The sequence below is a fragment of the Martes martes genome (genome assembly GCF_963455335.1).
Source record: "Martes martes genome assembly, chromosome: 12".
Lineage (NCBI taxonomy): Eukaryota > Metazoa > Chordata > Mammalia > Carnivora > Mustelidae > Martes > Martes martes.
In genome coordinates, this window is record NC_137900.1 from 66,910,867 (window position 1) to 66,929,251 (window position 18,385).

The window sequence follows — 18,385 nt, forward strand, 5'->3', positions numbered from 1 at the left end:
AGTGACATGACCCCAATATTTTATGGATGGAAAAAAATGCCCTATTTGTTATAGAGCTTAAGTTGGAAGTGGGGAATTTTCTGATGTTTTTGATAGCCTACTCTATTTCGATCACTCTATATGAAAGGTAGATATTATCACCAGATTCAGGAGTAATAAATAATTGTTCCAAGGTCACATAATTAGGAGATTTAGTAGTGAAATCTATATCCACAAACTTTCTAAAGCACTATCTACTATGTTGCAATGACTATAACTTGGAACCCTGACTCTTAGTCCAATGTAATGTACTACAAACTTTACTGATATGTAAACGATTAAAACACACAGAAATGCAAATATAGTCAAATATAGCCCAGGAAAGACAAAAATAATGAGACCCTTCTTTGGTTGGAAAACTTTTTTTTTGCTAATGAGTAAATAAGCATAGAGAAGTAGTGCTGAAAGAATAAAATTTAAACAAGAGAAGAAAGTGATGCAAAATAATGAGAAATACACTTATAATATTTTTAAAAATTGAGTTCTTAGGATTAAATGCAATTGGTAAAATTCCCAAGTAACAGTTTATAAATTCTTGAAAAATAATTGCCTGTACTGTAATTTTACTATTTTCAGGAAGGCAGATGAGGATGTGAGTCAATAGGGGAGTATATTAAAATTATTTAACTTTAGTTTCAAGTTTCACTATGCTATTGTGCTGTGTTGCCTTCACATTTTAAGAAGACCCATTAAAAGAGGTGTTTTTTTAAATGTAGCAAACACTGGACATGAAGGTAAATAGGGGCAGTTGGTTTTTACAGTTGTTTCTTTGCCCTAGTCATCTCTGTTCTAATGAGCAAACCCATTCTTTCCCATAGGCTTCAGGGTCTATATTTTAAAGAAGGTTCTTAAAATCTTAACACAAAGTAAAACTTATCTAATTAGCCTCTGACATTAAGCAAGACTATAATAAAATAAAAATGATAGTTTTCTACTTTCTTTGTGATCATCCTTTTTTCCAGTTCGGAGATGCATGCATTGTTCAAAATATGTTTCTTGTTCTATACCCAAGTATTATTCAACAAGTGAAAATGCTGCTGATGGCCAATTTCCGTCAGTATTGAAACGTGGTATTGAACTGTGATGCTCTTAGCGGGTACTATGTAGAGGTCAGTAAGGAAAGTTTGAGCCATGCCAATTTGAAGTCTGTTGTGTGAGCATCTGTGATGAATGCCCCCAAACCTGGTGTACCCAGCTAAGCTGTTAGGTCTGTATTTATTCTTGAGGTCCCTTACCTGTGGCTATGTCTTGTTGGCTGGCTTTGTAATTTTATGACATTTTGTGGTCTATGTGTTACTGACAGAATTTCTTGTTTAGCCCTGGTACAGGTACTCCAATTGCATTTTTAACTTTCCATTTGTGAACTAGTTTTAATTATTAATCAGGAAATGTCAAAATCTGTATCTCTGGAGCTACCTACTGAGTTTCTGACCAATATATATAATTTCCTACTTGAAAATTTTACTTTGACATTGAGAAAGCACTTCAAATTCAACATATCTAAATCTGAGCATTTAGTCTACACCAGGCGGTGAACAATATTGCTCAAGCTAGAGGCATGCAAGCTGTCTTTGAGTTATCTGTCTCTACTAACCAATGCCTGCTTTCATTACTAGAATATAATGGTCAAGAGCTACATCTGAATTATTTACTATTGCATCCTAGCATCATAAAAATTGCCTGGCCTTTGGTTAGATGTTCTCAAAACAATTACAGAATAAATTATTAATAACACTGACCCTATAGTCAGAAAATCCTGGGTCAAAACCTGGTTCTGTGCCTTACCACAATCAACTGAGTTGATTAACATTTCCTACCAATTTTCTGGTCTCTAAGATGAGTCAAAATATTATCTACCTTATTGAATTGTAGTAATGATTACTTTTGATAATGCATCTTAAATGTTTGGCACCTGGTAAGCACTCAAAATCACAAACTCTGAAGACCCCTGCTGTGTGTGGCTTGCATTATTTCTATGGCTTAATCACCTAAACTATTGAAAAATTCTTCTATTCCCATTGGCCTTTAGTGAAAGTCTAATGCATTTTTTTTTCTAGTCATCTGGAAAGAAGGGTATCTATGCATTAACATGGAAAGCTGGTTATAAATAAACGTGTTCCTTGCAAGTATTTAGCTTGAAGCTGGCATTTCATCTTATAGAGTTATACTCCTTATTGGGAAATAAAATACTGTTTCTTTGCTACTAGTGTAAAAAAATTATGGATTCTTCATATGAGAGTATAATATTCATATGCTAAAATAAAAATATAAAAGGCATGAGAAAAACATTTATTGTAAGTCAAAAATTCTCTTTGATTCATGGGTCACATTCAAATATAAGCTATTTAAACATCATTATTCAGTCATATTTGTAGTAGAATTAATAGTGGTATTAATTTAAAATTAATTTAAAAATTTAATTGATAAATAATAGAAAATAAGAAAAAGATAACAGAAGAAAGAGGGACAAATAGTAAGATGGTTGAACATTTCAAGTACATTAGTTACATCTTTATCAGAAAATTACATGAATATATACTCATTTAAAAACTGAGTTAAAAAAATTGTTTGTTGTGGGCTACCTGGGTGGCTCAGGTCATGCTCTTAGGGTTCTGGGTTGGAGTCCTGCATTGGGCTCCATGCTCAGCAGGGAATCTGCTTGTCCCTCTCTCTCTCCCCCACCTTGTGGTCTCTCTCTCGAATAAATACATAAATAAAATCTTTTAACCCCCCCAAAACACAAAAGGCACTATATATTGCTCATAACAAGATGTATAAAATCACATACAAAGTTTGAAAATATGTAAAGATTATGCAAACACAATACAAAAAATAGTTGATATAACTGTTTTGATGTCAGATAGGGAACTAAAGAGGATTTAAGAGAGTGTAGTTAATGAGTATGTGGACTCCTGGCCTCTTCATCTTTCTTCCTGTGCCCTTTTTGGAACTGAAGGAAATGAACTTGGATTTGGGTTTCTTCTATAGTACAGTCTCCTATATTAAAATAGCCAACCTCATGACCAAGGTGTCTTTACTATGAATGAATCACTATGATTTTAGTCTTCCTTGATTTCTTTATATACAGAGGTATATGAAACTTAGGAAAGTCTATACCTCTGGTGCTCTCTGTGTATTGTTTTATTTTGGATGTTAAAAGCTATTTACTATTTTTCTCTCTTTGAATTTCTGCTGTGCCAACTCTTATTCCTCATTACAAGAAAAATGGTTGTCATCTTTTCATTAAAAGGGATTATAAGCATCAAGATGATTGGGAGAAAAGTAAAATGGTATTTTTAATAAATTATAGTGTATGGGATTTTCTACTCTGTGTATGATATTTATATTTAATATTATTTTATTTTATATTTATGATCTGAAGTCTATTAAAGCAAACTCTTATGCTTTAAGACAAAAAGATATATGTAATTGTATCATTTCTCTCATACTGTCAGATACCAAATAAAGCAAAGGACTTTCTTTTTAGTCCAACCTCAACCTAGATCTGAAGAAGTCAACTTAACTAAGACATATGGTGAAACATTTTGTCACTGTGAGCCTGTCAATTGTGAAAATTTAAATTCATTCTATTTTTTTTTGTCAGGAAGAAATCTATTCCTAAAATGAAATTGGTTTTCTCATGTCTCTTTACACACTCTCATACCTCAACCCTGTGCCCTCATATGGACCATTAATGTAAATAAAGTGGGGTTGGGTGAAAAGGCTCATGACATGCAGGTAGAGCAGGCAAGCCATGAACTTGAGAGTGGAAATAGTGCTTTACATCTACTAAGTGACATCCTCAGGTGAATATCACTTGCTATACTCCTTGTTCAACTAGCCATTCATACTGTGTGACTTCAGGCAAGACTGCAAAACTGCCTGTACCTAAGTTGATTTGTTTATAATATTTGAGGATTTTTATGATACTAACAGTTTTTGTGTAGTAAAGATAAAGAAGATAGTATTTATAATTTCCTAATTTTGAAGTCCATTAAATTTATTTTTGGTTTAATGATACATGAATAATGAATTGGGCTTTAGGTGAAAATGATAAATAAATTGGGATTTTACTATGTATACTAATAACAACAGTCTTTCACTTTTTAATTTCCCTCTCTGACACTGAAACTACTTTAATAGAAAAATACAAATTTAAACTCTTAATCTACCCACCACCTAAAATATTTAAACTAAAAAACCCAAGGAATGTATGGAAAGAAGGATTGATATGAAGAGTATATGCCTAACACCTCTCTGTTTTCTTTCTTTAATGTTAATTACATGTTATATACAATGAAAGGCATTCTGCATGCACTATCTTATTTAATCCTTACAGAATCTTGTGGGGTGAGCATAAAACTATATATATATATATATATATAGATATATAATATATATCTATATATATGGATACATATATATACATATATCCATATATATGTATCCATATATATATGGATATATATAATTTATTTGACAGAGAGAGAGAGAGCACAAGTAGGGGAGCAGCAGGCAGAGGGACAGGGAAAAGCAGAGAAGCAGGCTCTCCACCCAGCAGGGAGCCTGATGCGGGGCTCTATCCCAGGACCTTGGGATCATGACCTGAGCTGATGACTGCCACTTAACCGACTGAGCCACCCAGGTGCCCCTAAAGTCCCCATTTTTAAAGGTGAAGTAAATTGTGGCTCCAAAGGATTAAAAATTGACCGAGATCCTTCAACTCATAAATGGCATATTGACCCCAGAGTGTCTGACTTCAAAAGCCATGTATGTCAGATGATAGTTTCCTCCAGATATCCATTTTCCCCTTTTTTCTTAGTAATGTAGCCTTGGGCTTTAGTTCCACAGGTGGCTCCCCAATGTAAAGACTACATTTTCCAGCTGGTCGGGTTACTAAGGTCTGGTGTGTGGGATGTCAACAAGTGTCATGTGCAGCTGCACTGTAGGGAAGTTTACAAGAAATGGTATCTCCTACTTCTGCCTTTCTTTATTCCTACTGGCTAAAAAATGGGTATTGTGGCTACAGTTAAAATAAATAATGTTCACATTCACGATGTAAGCATCACACCGAATATGGTGGGGCACCCGTGGTAGTCACGGCAACGACAGGGAACCACCCTATCATTCTCGGAGCACTCACATGTCTTTGTATGGAGAAGAATAAACTCTACCTTACTTTGGCTATCCTATTTGGGATTTTTCAATCACTTACATTTAAACTAATTCAAACTGATAGACCAGCCTCATTCTATTCCATCAAACCACTGATTTAAAGCACTGAATCCACTTGCAAATTCTTATTGCATTAATGAAGATGGAGACCATGGCTGTTGATATACAACATGCCAAGATTTTATGCCTTAATCTATTTCAGAATGCTTAACTGATTCTAGTTCTGCCACACTAGGATGTGAAGAGCAGAACAATAGAAGTTTTAAGTGAGTTTTAAGGGAAATTATATACTGAAGTTTTGTTAGTTGGAATTAAGCCAGAGAACAAGCAATAACAGCTGGGCAAAAACCCACAGCACCAGAAGAGCTCCCTCAACTTCTTCCTTTGAAATGTAACCTGAGAGGTGCTGTCAGGCCCTGAAAATCTTTGATGATTATTATAGACAAACTTTATTGGCTATCCACCTCCACAAGAATTGTTACTAAAATTTCTTGAGGAGAAAGAAACATACACTGCTGAAAATATAATTTAAGGCTCAATATGGTAGAAAGAACATCTGTTTGGAACCATATAGATCTGGGTTTAATATTCAGCTTTCCTAATTAACACTGAAGCACTAGATATTTCCCTTAATCTACCTACAAAAGAAAAAAAATCTCTCAGATTTGCTATGTGAGTTAAGTGATATAAAATATTTATAAGTATGCAACATATGATTTGTATTAAAAATACTAGTGACCTAAATATATGTTCCCTTAATGAATTCCTTAAATCCTTAGAAGATACAAAGGTAGCTGTCATAATTTGGGTTGTCTTAAAATCAGAGCTTGAAATGAGTTGGGTGCAATCTGTTTGAGAGGTGATTCCCAGAAGTGAAACCAAAGGTAGGAAAAGTGAGTCAAGAAGTGGAAAAAGCCAAATAAATGTGATATTGAGCTGATTATCCCTAGAATTGATGCCCGGATTCAGCCCCTCTGGAGATCCACTGAGAAATCATACAGAATTTGCCTCTAAATGATCCCAGACAAAAATAGAGAGGCTGAGAAAGTAGCCACTCAGTTTGATCCCTTGCTGGTTGCTTCTTGCCCTGGGTGGAAATAAATGTCCACCCTCTGGGCCATGACTACAGAAGAATTAAGTGGCTTTGATGACTCTGGAGAAAGTCCAAGGCAGATAAGCAGTGGGACACTGTGAGTTGCTCATGAAGTGGAATGCTGGAGATGTGCGTGGACTTTTTGTCTCAGCTGCATTGAAATCTGATGAGTCAAGAAGATTTGGCCAGGGTACCTTAAGGATCTGCAGAGCAGTGAATGTATATGTGTGTATGAGTATGTGTATGTATATGTGTGTGTGCCCAGTGGAGGTGTCTGTGTTGCTATTAACAACTGTAAAACCCAAATGTGACATTGCATAGAATAAAAAGGCAGGCTGACAAAAATGTCAGGTTTTTCTGAGTTTTACTGTGTTTATACCATCTCAGTGTATCAACACTGGGTTTTTCATGTTGATTAGAAAGAAGTTCTGTTGACTAGTAATCTTAATAAATGTCTAGCCTGTGGGAAAGAAAATAATGAAAGGATTCCTAGGTACCACAACTTTTGAAATCACTGCTTTAACGCTAAATATGTGCTAATAATTATTTTTAGAAAATCTGGGTGATCTCCTTGATCTTTCCATGAAAAAGACTTTTCCAAAAATAACTGTCACTGTGAAACTGTTCCCTATATATTTAATAATGGAACAGAAATGAAAGATGATATAGCTTTATTCTGTCAAAAAGTAGTAACAAATAACAGAAGACTTTAGTTTCTATATCTTTAAAAATAGTGTTTACCCAGGCAGAAAGTCCTATGAGCTATTTTGGTCACCTTTAGTAAATAATGTGGCTTTAAGTATCTTTGACAATTCACTGGTCATAGTAAAAGCATATTTAAGGGTGTTTAATCTCCTCTATATATCTGCAGTTTTAGTAAATTTTCCGTGTTTTGTGTCTTTTTTAGTTGTTGTTGTTTGAAGAGTCTGTTTTATTATTTAATTCCACCTGCTTTAGAAAGGAATTTAAAGTCATTAAAAAAAGAGCGAGAAAAAAGCATTTCTAAAAGAAAACAATAAATAAAACCATCCCCCTAGAGGACATCAATTAAAAGGAAGTGATGAAAGAATAAACATACTAGGGTCCCTAAGTTAAAGGAAAATCATTAATGCTTCCTCATAATTAAGACAATAAAGAAAACATTGAGTTATAGACCACTTCATAATTGTATCTCCTTTTTCTACACATATATTCTTGCCCAACTCATATTTAAACTGTATTACCATAAAGCTAGGTTTCTTAACAAACTGGAATGCACTTTTTAAATGGGCAAAGATCCTAAAAGAACTGCTGTTTTACAATATTTATGGAACCTATACAACATGTTTAGTTTTGATGATTTAAATACATGTTTTAAGATATGTCAAATAAATGGAATCCATTCAGAAGGTGACAGCAGGGGCGCCTGAGTGGTTCAGTCAGTTAAGTGACTCTTGATTTCCGCTTAGGTCATGATCTCAGGCTTGCGAGATCAAGCCTGCATGGAGCCCAGCATAAAGCCCACTTAAGATTCTCTCTCCCTCTCTTTCTGTCCCTCCCCCAACTCATGCTCTCTAGCTCTCTCTCTCTCAAATTGAAAAAAAAAAAAAATGGTCAGTAAAATTGGAAAAAATAGTTTTGACGAAAGCAGATGAGCAGATGCAGTCTTTTGTCTGCAATTTCATTTTAAGCCAACCAAGTGAAGATACAACACTCAACAAATTAGACTGAATTCACAGGGAATGAGCAATAGAAGAGGATCCCTCTTTGCTGAACTGATTAGTCTTTGTTTGGATCATGATATTACACTGAAAGGAATATGAACAAAATTAAAAGCTTCCAGCGTTGAGTGACCAGAAAAGAATAGGACTTATAGCTGACTCAAAAAACATCCTCTCTCTGTCTCATATTCCACTTCCAAACCACCAGGAAAAACAACTGGCTCTATCTTTAAAGCATCCAGAATTTGACCAGCTCTTACCTCTCCCACTACTACCATTCTGTTTCAAGCTACCACCACCTTTTGCCTGAATTATTGTAATAGCCTCCTAAGAGGTCTCTTCCTCCACTTCTGTCCCCCTAAGTGTTATCTTTAACTCAGAGAAATCCTTTTAAAACTTAAATAGATCATGTTAACTCTTCTGCATTAAAAACCTGTAATAGCTACCCATTTTACTTCTAGTAAAAGCTATAATCTTTAAAATGCCCTGCAGGACTCCACATGATTTGGGACCTCTCTGATTTAATCTACTATACTAGTCCCTCTTTACTGGGCTCCAGGAACATCCTCGCCCCAGGGCTTTTACCTAGCTGTGACCCAACAGCGTGGCTAACTTTTTCCCCCTTGAAGCCTTTTGCAAATCTCACCTTAATGGGGCTGTTCTGAACAAGTTATTTAAAACTGTAGTCTGCCTTCCTCCCTTCTGTAACTCTTGATTCCCGTCCTCATTGTTTTAAAGCAGCTATACTTAAGTGTAATTGCTGAAGTCATCACAAGTATTTAAAATGTGAAATTTGATAAACTGTGACAAATTCACACACCCATGAAACTATTACCACAGTCAAGAAAATGAAAATATTGCCAAGAACAAAGTGTCTTTGTGCCCCTTAAAAATCTTCACTCCTTCCCCACCCAACCCTCCAAACCCATCCACAGGAAACCACTGATTGTTTTCTATTCCTATAATCAGTTCATATTTCCTAGAATTTTATATAAATAGAATCATATAGTATGTGTCCTTTTCATTAGGTTTCTTTAGCCATGTTTGTGTACATCAGTAGTTCATTCCTTGTTATTGATGAATAGTATTTCATTGAATACTGTCACTATTTGTAAATTTACTATATTTTGACAAAATATTTATATTGTCTCTAGTTTGGGGCTATTCCAAATAGGGCTACTTTGAACATTTATATAGAAGACTTTTTTTTTCCTTAATAAACATATGCTTTCATTTCCCTTGGGAAAATACCTAGAAGTGGGATGGCTGGATCATATGGTTGATCTATGTTTAACTGCTGACCAGTTTTTTTAAGACACTTGTATCACTTTGCATTATCACCAGCAGTATATGACAGTTCTATTTTCTCTATATCATTACAAACACTTGGCATGGCCATTCATTTTAATTTTAGCATCTTTTCATGTGCTTATTTGCCATCTGTGTATTTTCCTTGATGGTATGTGTTGAAATCTTCTGCCAACATTTTTATTAGGTGGTTTGTTTATTATTATTGAGTTTCAGGATCCATTACATGTTTTATATACTATTATTTTAACACATAGGTGACTTCCATATATATTCTCCTAGTCTTGGCTTGTCTTTTTATTAAGTCCAATTCTCATTTTTTTTTCTTTGACTAGATTGTGCTTTGCTTGTCATATCTAAAAAAATCTTCACTTAATCCAAGTCACAAAGATTTTCCCATTTGTTTTCTTCTAAAACTTTTATAAGCCTTATACTTAGGTCCATGATCCATTTTGAGTTGATTTTTATGTATGGTGTGAGGTATGGATGAAAGTGGTTTTTTTTTTTTTTTGATAGGAATATGCAATATTTATATGCATAAATATGCAATATGTTTCAGCATATTTTATTGAAAAAAGGGCTCTATTTCCTCTTCTCATTTGCCTTTGCAACCCTGTTGAAAAACAATTGTCTATGTGTGAGTATATTTCTAGACTCTGTTTTGTATAATTGATCTATTCTTTTATCTTGATGACAAGAGCACATTATCTTGATTATTGCAGTTTCATAACAATCCCTGAAATCAAGCAGTATTATTAGTCTATAACTTTTTCCCCTAATCTTTCTATTTGTTTTGGCTGATTTAGGTCCTTTGCTTTTCTATATGAATTTTTAGATCAGCTTTTAAATTTCTCAATTAAAAAAAAAGCCTACTGGGGTTTTGATTAGGATTGTACTAGCTTTATAGATCAGTTCAGGAGAATTAACATCTTAGCAATCTACTTTTTAGGCCTCTTTTCATTTCTCTCAAAAATGTTTGTAATTTTTCAATGTACGGTTCTGTCAGATTGTTATATTTATCCCTAAGGGTTTTACAAATTTGACACTATTTTGAATATCATGTTTTATAAATTTGAATCTGTTAATTTTTTATGTACATAATGAATATATATTCACAACTATATATATTCGTTATATATATATTCACTATATATATTCCATATATACGTGTGTGTTTGTGTGTGTGTGTGTGTATTCACAACTGTGCTAAACTCACTGGCTTTTTTCCATCAGAGTTTCTACAAGAATTATCATATTGTTTGTCAATGAAGTCAGTTTTACCTCTTCCTTTCCAGTATGGTGGGCTTTTTATTTCACTCCCTTATGGTACTGTACTGGTTAGAACCTCCAGTGAAAGGTAGAAACAAAGTAGTGGGAGTGGACAGCCATGTCTTATTCCTAATTTTAGAGGCAAACAATCAGTCTTTCATATTTAGTATGATGTTAGCTGTAGGTTTTTCCTAAAACGTATGGGTCTTGTACTGTAATTTAATAATTCTGTCTACCTTATTCCTCACTGTCTCTTTGCAGTTACTGCCTCTTTACTATCTTTGTTCTCAATGCCAACAGCCCTTTTACTTTAGCCTTCCAATCTCCTGTTTCTAATACACAAGGAGTCAAGAACTAACATCTATAAGATAAGTGCCATGTGCCAAGTGTTGTGCTGGGTGCTCTTCAGTGTCACTTAGTGGACATGACAACTCTGTCAGGTTATATTTTCATCATTTTACATGCAAGAAAGTCTCGTAGAGGTGACATGACAAATGCAAAGTTAAATTGTTGTACAGACATGATTCAGTCTATACTAGTAACACTGAGGACATAGAGATGATATACAGTGCAGGATATACAGCATATACTAGATTCACCTTTTTGAGACATGCATGAGCTAAGAAATGAATCTGAAGCCTTTGCACTTTCCACTATATCTCATTGACTCCAAGGTTTGCTTGGGAAACTAGAACACCACAATTTTTAGAATGGCATATAATCATATGAGCAAATAGGTATTGAGTGAGGGTTTGAGTTTTGGTCTATTGATGAAAATACATAAATTTCAGTTTTCAATCAGCTCCATTGCTTTGTGGTCTCTTTACTTTTATCCTAGTTCTCATTTGTGTTTCAAATTGGAAAATCTATCTGATTACAATCTTGGAATAAATAGGTTGTACTGTACTTGCTTTCTCGTTCTGTTTGCAAAAGAATTATTAAAGGAATTATAGTAGAACAAGAAAAATATATTCTTGGGGTAAATATCAAAAGTGCGGGGACACTCGGTTTTGACATAGCTATTCTCTATGCTTATCTCTCATTTTTATAGTGCATTGTTATTTTTGCAATTTTAGAGAACAGACTAAAACTTGCTGCTTTCTAGCAATTTCCATCAAACACACCCAGAAGCTGGACTCCTTTATCTCTCCTCTCTAGATATTCTTTGTTCTTGAGTAGTTGGCTGATGCAATGCATTTTCTGTCTAAATGAAATTATAAGGCCTCAGAGGAAGTGGTTGTGCTTTTTAAGTAGGGATTAATACAAGATCATGCAGCTGCTACTCAGCAAACAAGAGATGTGTGTGTTCTAATAACCAACCAGTATAATGCTCTGCTGGGGTAATGCTGCTGGGCTGATGCCAAGTTGATTATGGATATTTGCATAGCAAATTCCAACCAACATTTAACTTATAAGCTTCATCTGCAGAAGCTACCACAGAAACTTGATGGCCTGAAAATTTTCCATTATTCTTTCTATCTAATGCTGCTCCTTCTCTTGGTTCTTCCCTTGGCAATAGAACATTTAATATGTCCAGTTTCTTTAATCTTTATTTTCGGGGTATCTCTACTTCTATTATAACAGGATAATGAAATTATTTTTAAGACCTCCAGCGACTAATACCCATCACATCCCAAATCATCCAGATTGAGATTCCTAGAGAAACAAACTCACTCATTTATTTAAAAATATTCAATGGCTTTTAATCACCTATTTCAATTAAAAACTTTCATTGCTTAGTGTTCTTAAATATCCCTCCCAATTTTATGATCAAGCTTTCTAGTTTAATTTCTGACTACCCACTTCTGCTCTTCAGATACTACTACAGCCACATCAGACTATGGATTACCTACTGTTATTTTTTATATGCTGCCTAGAAATCTCTATATCCTCCTTTACCACCTGGATATCTATACTATCCTTCAAGAATCAATTAAGAGTGTTCTATCATTTGTGAAGCTCTTATTACTCAACGGCCTCCTCCCAACAACTATCCAAGATTACTTATTTGGTATAGCAAATAAACCTGTGTTTTAGAACATGAAGAATTTAATTCAGTCCAAGCTTAGTTTATGCAGTTTTTGGCAGATTATTTATCTCTTGAGTCTCTCTCAGAGACTCACTCTGCCTCACTGTACAAAAGTAGAGTGTGGTTGTAAGATTTAGACTCTTGTTACTCAAGGATCAGTGTTATTCGAGGAGCAGCAGCATTGGCATCACCTGGGGCCTGGTTAGAAATGCAGCATCTCAGGCTCTACCTGAAATACTGAGTCAGAGTATGCATTTTAATGCAATCTCCAGGGGATTTGTAGGCACGTTTATTAATTTCAGAGAAATACTGAAGTAACTGCATCTAGCATTGTCCCCTTTAACCAGAATATCCATTCCCAAAATACTAGTTTCTCCTTCCATTAAGTTGTTCATCCTTAATACTTTGAATATGATAATCACTTATAACAATCATTTGTTTATTTGTATTTCCCATCTATTAGATTGTCAGCTTGGTAGTGGTAAGGATCTTTGTACCCCAAAGACTTGGCTTTATGTTGATATATAGTACATGTTTAATAGATATTTAATGACAAGGTGATTAACAGATGTGAAACATTTAGAAATGCATAATGAAGGTAGAAATGGTGTTTCTAGACACTGAAATTCTAAATACTACACTAAAAATCTAATTGATTAAAGTAATGGTAACGTGCAATCTTTGGATAGTATACATGATTTCACCTGTTGATCATTACTTTAGAATTCACTCATCTATGAAGATGAATTAAGTTTAACTCATTGGTGTGTTTATGACTCTCATAATCTAATATACTGCTTTTGTATTTTTACTTTTAGAATTCCATTGCCCTGTATTGAACAAAAATAAGTGCTGGAAAGAATTACAGAGAGAAACAAAAACAAGGGGCAAAACTCTTATCATATATATTAGAAAGTTGCTGTAACTTTGGAAGGTTTAAATGTAGATCAGCTAGGAACCCAGCCACTCAGACTAGCCTGATAGGGGCTGGAGCATATTCTCCTTGAAGGACCATGATATAGCATAATATGAGGTACCCAAAGGACATGGTGACCTCAAGACAATAACCCTAGAATAATTTCAGATAGACATTAGTACCAAAGGCAATGCCTGGCATATCAAATTGAAGTTGCTCAACAAATATTTATTAAATGAATTAATATCATGGATTCCTAAAAAATTAAGCAAAAAGCAGAACTGCAGAAATTCTAACAACAAGTAGAGAATGTTGGGAAATGGGAAATTGCATAGAAATTTATTTCAAATATACTTTAGGATTATCTCAAATATGCTCACAGACAATTCTGTCAATATCACACAATATTCCATCTCTGCTACCACTTTGTTAGTTCTGGTGCCTATGTAGGGACACTGACACTTTCAAGGGTCCAACTATTTTTTCTCCCGTGCAATGCCACCCATCACACATTGGAGTTATTTGGACAGGACCACATAAATTCCAACAGATACTACTCTTTTGGATGGAACTTGGTTGCCTTCAGTCTCTGGACCTACGGGGTCACTGGGTACAACTGTGATTACAGTATAGTCTGATTTAAAGGACAGTGTCAGTGGTTCATTTGGAGTATCATCTTTTTTTTTCTCTAGTTATTATCACTGCCTCCATTACACACTACTCATAACTCTCCCTAAGCACCAAAGCCTTTTCTATAGGATTCAAGAAGGTCTGTATCAGTTAGGGTCCTGGCAGAAAACAAATTACATATGTAAATTGCATAATTTGAAGAAAGTTAAAGAAAAGGGATGATTTACAAAGCTGGGGGAAGGAATCCAAGTCAAGGGAGTAAATATGGATTTGGGGAGCAAATTAATGTTATCTAGCACAGTGTCAAACTAGGGGAGACCATTTATGATGAGGGGGATTTCTCCCCTAAATTATAGCATTCTTTTATCAGAGTTTCTCAACCATACACAACCAAATGTCTTCAGACATTGCCAGATGTGCCCAGAGGGGCTAAGTCATCCTTGGTTGAGAACCATTTTTAGATGAAAGATCTGAAACATTGAATATATTCAGGTTTAGTTTGTTAAAAATTAACTACTGGTGATCCTCTCCATTATTTCACCCTGTGAACTTACACACTGAAGGGAGCATGAGTAAGAGATATTTATATAACACATCTTTACTGGGTATATTTTCTCGTGACTTTCATTGTTTGGTCTCTTTCCTATGACACTAATGCATAAAAAATCTATATTTTTTTCATGCAGAATAGGCTTTAAACCTAAACTAATTAATTCATCTGGTGATCAACCAAATAGCAATCTGTTTCAATGCTCAAAGAAGACCTGCGTGTATTGATCTTATTGAATGATGATGTCTTCTGAAGATATTCCCAAAGGTAATTCTAGTCTACTAAACTTTTACCTTATCTACTTGGCCTCTGTGTAAGACTTCACTCCACTCTGGTGATACTGATGCCCTGACGCTCCATGGAAGTTTCCCAGTGCAATGGCCTTCTCAACTTCAATCTATGGTCTTCTCTCATTAAAAAATTATAATGAATGACTTTTCTTCTCCAACAACTAAGTAACTCATATTGGGTCAATGGGTATAAGGTTTGGATTTTCACTGAGGCATATTTTTAGAAAATTCTTTAGCTCCACAAAGAAATAAATTTGTAGTTCATTGAACTAGTTTAAATATATGGTTAAGCTATAGCAGTGGATATAATTCAGGCTCACATTATATTTTCTAGCTATATAGCTATTTTGTTGTCTTTAGGTATATTTATGGCATATATAATTATAGATTATTTGAACAGAAAAATAAATCGTTCTTCCTCTGACAGTCCCAAAAAAGAAATCAATCCCAATAGGGACTGACTTTTATAATAATGAAGAAGGGGAGAAACTTGTCCAAAGTTATACTCTAGTGTAGCAACCTGACTTTAGGTTTTACCCTAAAAAGTTACAAGTGGTAAAAATCAAATAAAATGACTTGTAAGTTTTATGCAACTCTAAAGGTTCTTGTAACATTCAGTTTGTAAAAGAAGTGGAATGAACAGTTCCTGTCATGATTTGAAAAGTTGCTCCCCATGCTTACATTTTGAAAGCCCTCGTGATATTTCAACAATTGCTGGAAAATAGCTATGTAAGTGTTATTGATGACACTTTCAGGGGTTACTTGATAGACGCGGGAACGTGTTCCTGTGTAGGTAGCTACTGGCAAAGAAAGTATGTTAAATAGTGTAACCGTCCCTCAGAACAACGTACTGCTTAAAATATAACCCATGAGAAATTATATTAGTTACCAAGCATGCTTAGATACAGCCTTAAGAAAAACATGTACTGGCAACAGGTCTCTGGGGGAGAGGACCTTATAGGTCCTTGAAATCCAGCAGCTGGGAACACCCGGCTCCCTCAGGGCAGAATGCCGCCTGCTTCATTTTTCCATTATCTCCCCTTCCTGGGAGCATCAGCAGTTAGTCAGACAATCCTTTAGTTTGGGCTTGCTCACTATAGGTCACGTACTACGTAACCAGACATATCTTGCCTTTCTACAAGACTCATGGTCAGTGTGTAATCTACTCCGGCTTCTTTGTTGGTTGTTACTCATTTTCTGATAAATATGAAACTGAGGAGTTGTTTGGGGTGACAGTCTTTTCTTTTGTGTGTGTGTGTGTGTGTGCGTGTGTGACAGTCTTTTCTCTGCTCCCATTCTCTTGTCCTCTGCTCCCATTCTCTTGTCCTCTGCTCCCATTCTCTTGCAGCTGACTTGTTTGTGCCTCATCTTCTCCCGTGGGCCCTCAGGAGGTGGCAGATAGGAAAAGAGAAGGGAAGAGAGAGCCAGAGTGAAAAAGGGCAAGAGGTGAATGTGCTAGACTTTGCTTGATCCACAATAAACCAATATTGCCAAAAGTTTCTCCCTAGGTAATACTGTTTCTAAAGAAAAAAAAAATATAGATATGAACAATCCCCAGCAAAAAAAAAAAATCCTATTTGCCTTGATAAAAGGACTAGAAAGCAGAGATATATGAAATAAGATCAGTTTATCAGGACATAAAGATAAGCTTTTGTATTTATCTTTCAAACAACATGTGGATTATATTTTTCTGTGTGCTGCCAAATCACATTTTTTTTCCAGCGTATCTCCCTGGTCTACAAATGGCTATCTTTTCCTCCCTACTATGAATAATCTTTACTGGACATTTTCATTCTGAGGAGGGTACCATTTATTTGCTAAAATAAATAAAATGATTAAAAATTAATGATATTCTGGGGAGCTTGGGTGGGTCAGTTGTTAAGTGTCTGCCTTTGGCTCAGGTCATGATCCCAGGGTCTTGGGATTGAGTCCTGCATCAGGGTCTCTGCACCATGGGAAGCCTGCTTCACCCTCTCCCCCCTGCTCATGCTCTCTCTCTCTCTGTGTCAATAAATAAAATAGAATACATGGTTACCTTTAAAAAAATTAATGATATTCTGAAAGATTTACTTCCTCTTTGTGTAGAGTTATTCTTCATTCAAAACACATTTATTGGTAAATCACTGTGTGAAAACTGTATGGGAATTTGGGAGTTAAAAATCAATGATACTGCCCTAAGTGTCAACAATCTACCTGAAATGTTGTTTCCCCAGGTGTCTCCATGGCTCTTCACTCTTAACATGTCCTTCAGGTAGTTACTCAAATACAAATTTCTCAGTAAGGGCTCTCCTTGTTCCCTCTTCTAAAATTTAAGCCATCCTCCTACACCTAACCCCCTTTCTTGCTTTTTTCTTTCCTCCTCAATTATTACCATCTACCCTACTTTACTTATTGGTCTTATTTATTACGTCTCACACTAGAATATAAGATCCATATAAGATATATTTGTCTTTGTCTTTTTTTTTAGTTCTGTAGTCCAGACACTTAGAATAATATCTAACACATAATTGGTGTGTAATAAATAAATGTTGAACCATGGAAAAAATGGTAGAACTACCATTATAGCCCTTAACCGGAACACCCTTCTTTTCCTGGCTATGAAAATGTGATTCACTCTTCAGTCAGTCATCTAGGCAGTGTTTTGTTTTACAGTATCAATGTTTATTTGCAATCTTAAGGAAGGGATTCTGCACCATTTTAATCCTAGAGCTTAACTCAGCAGCCAGAATAATGAAAATAAAGTGACAAAAGAAATGTATGTGTGGAGAATAAACAAAATTCTTTCTTTCTTTCTTTCTTTCTTTCTTTCTTTCTTTCTTTCTTTCTTTTTTTTTTTTTGACAGAGAGCAAAAGAGATCTCACTAATTTTTCCCATGGATTAGGCAGTATTCACCTCTAAAACTATTAAATAGATTGGGTCAGGGAACTGGCTTTGGAAAACTGAGCAAATGAAGTGTTACAATGTGAAAATTAGATAAAATATTACCTGCTTGGCTCCCTGTCATTGAATTTGTGTAGTCTCCACAACTGTTAATACATTGTTCTATTCACAATGTCAACTCTTTTTTTTTTTAAGATTTTATTTATTTATTTGACAGACAGAGATCACAAGTAGGCAGAGAGGCAGGCAGAGAGAGAGAGAGGGGAGGAAGCAGGCTCCCTGCTGAGCAGAGAGCCCGATGGGGGCTCCATCCCAGGATCCCAGGATCCCGACTGGAACCGAAGGCAGAGGCTTTAACCCACTGAGCCACCCAGGTGCCCCCACAATGTCAACTCTTTACTGGACTTGGGAAATAATCTTCAGGGGTAGCTAGAGAATGTCTAGAATGTTGCTGGACCCTCTCAGCACTGAGTCCTTTTGTTCTTTGATCTCAGTGGCATCTACA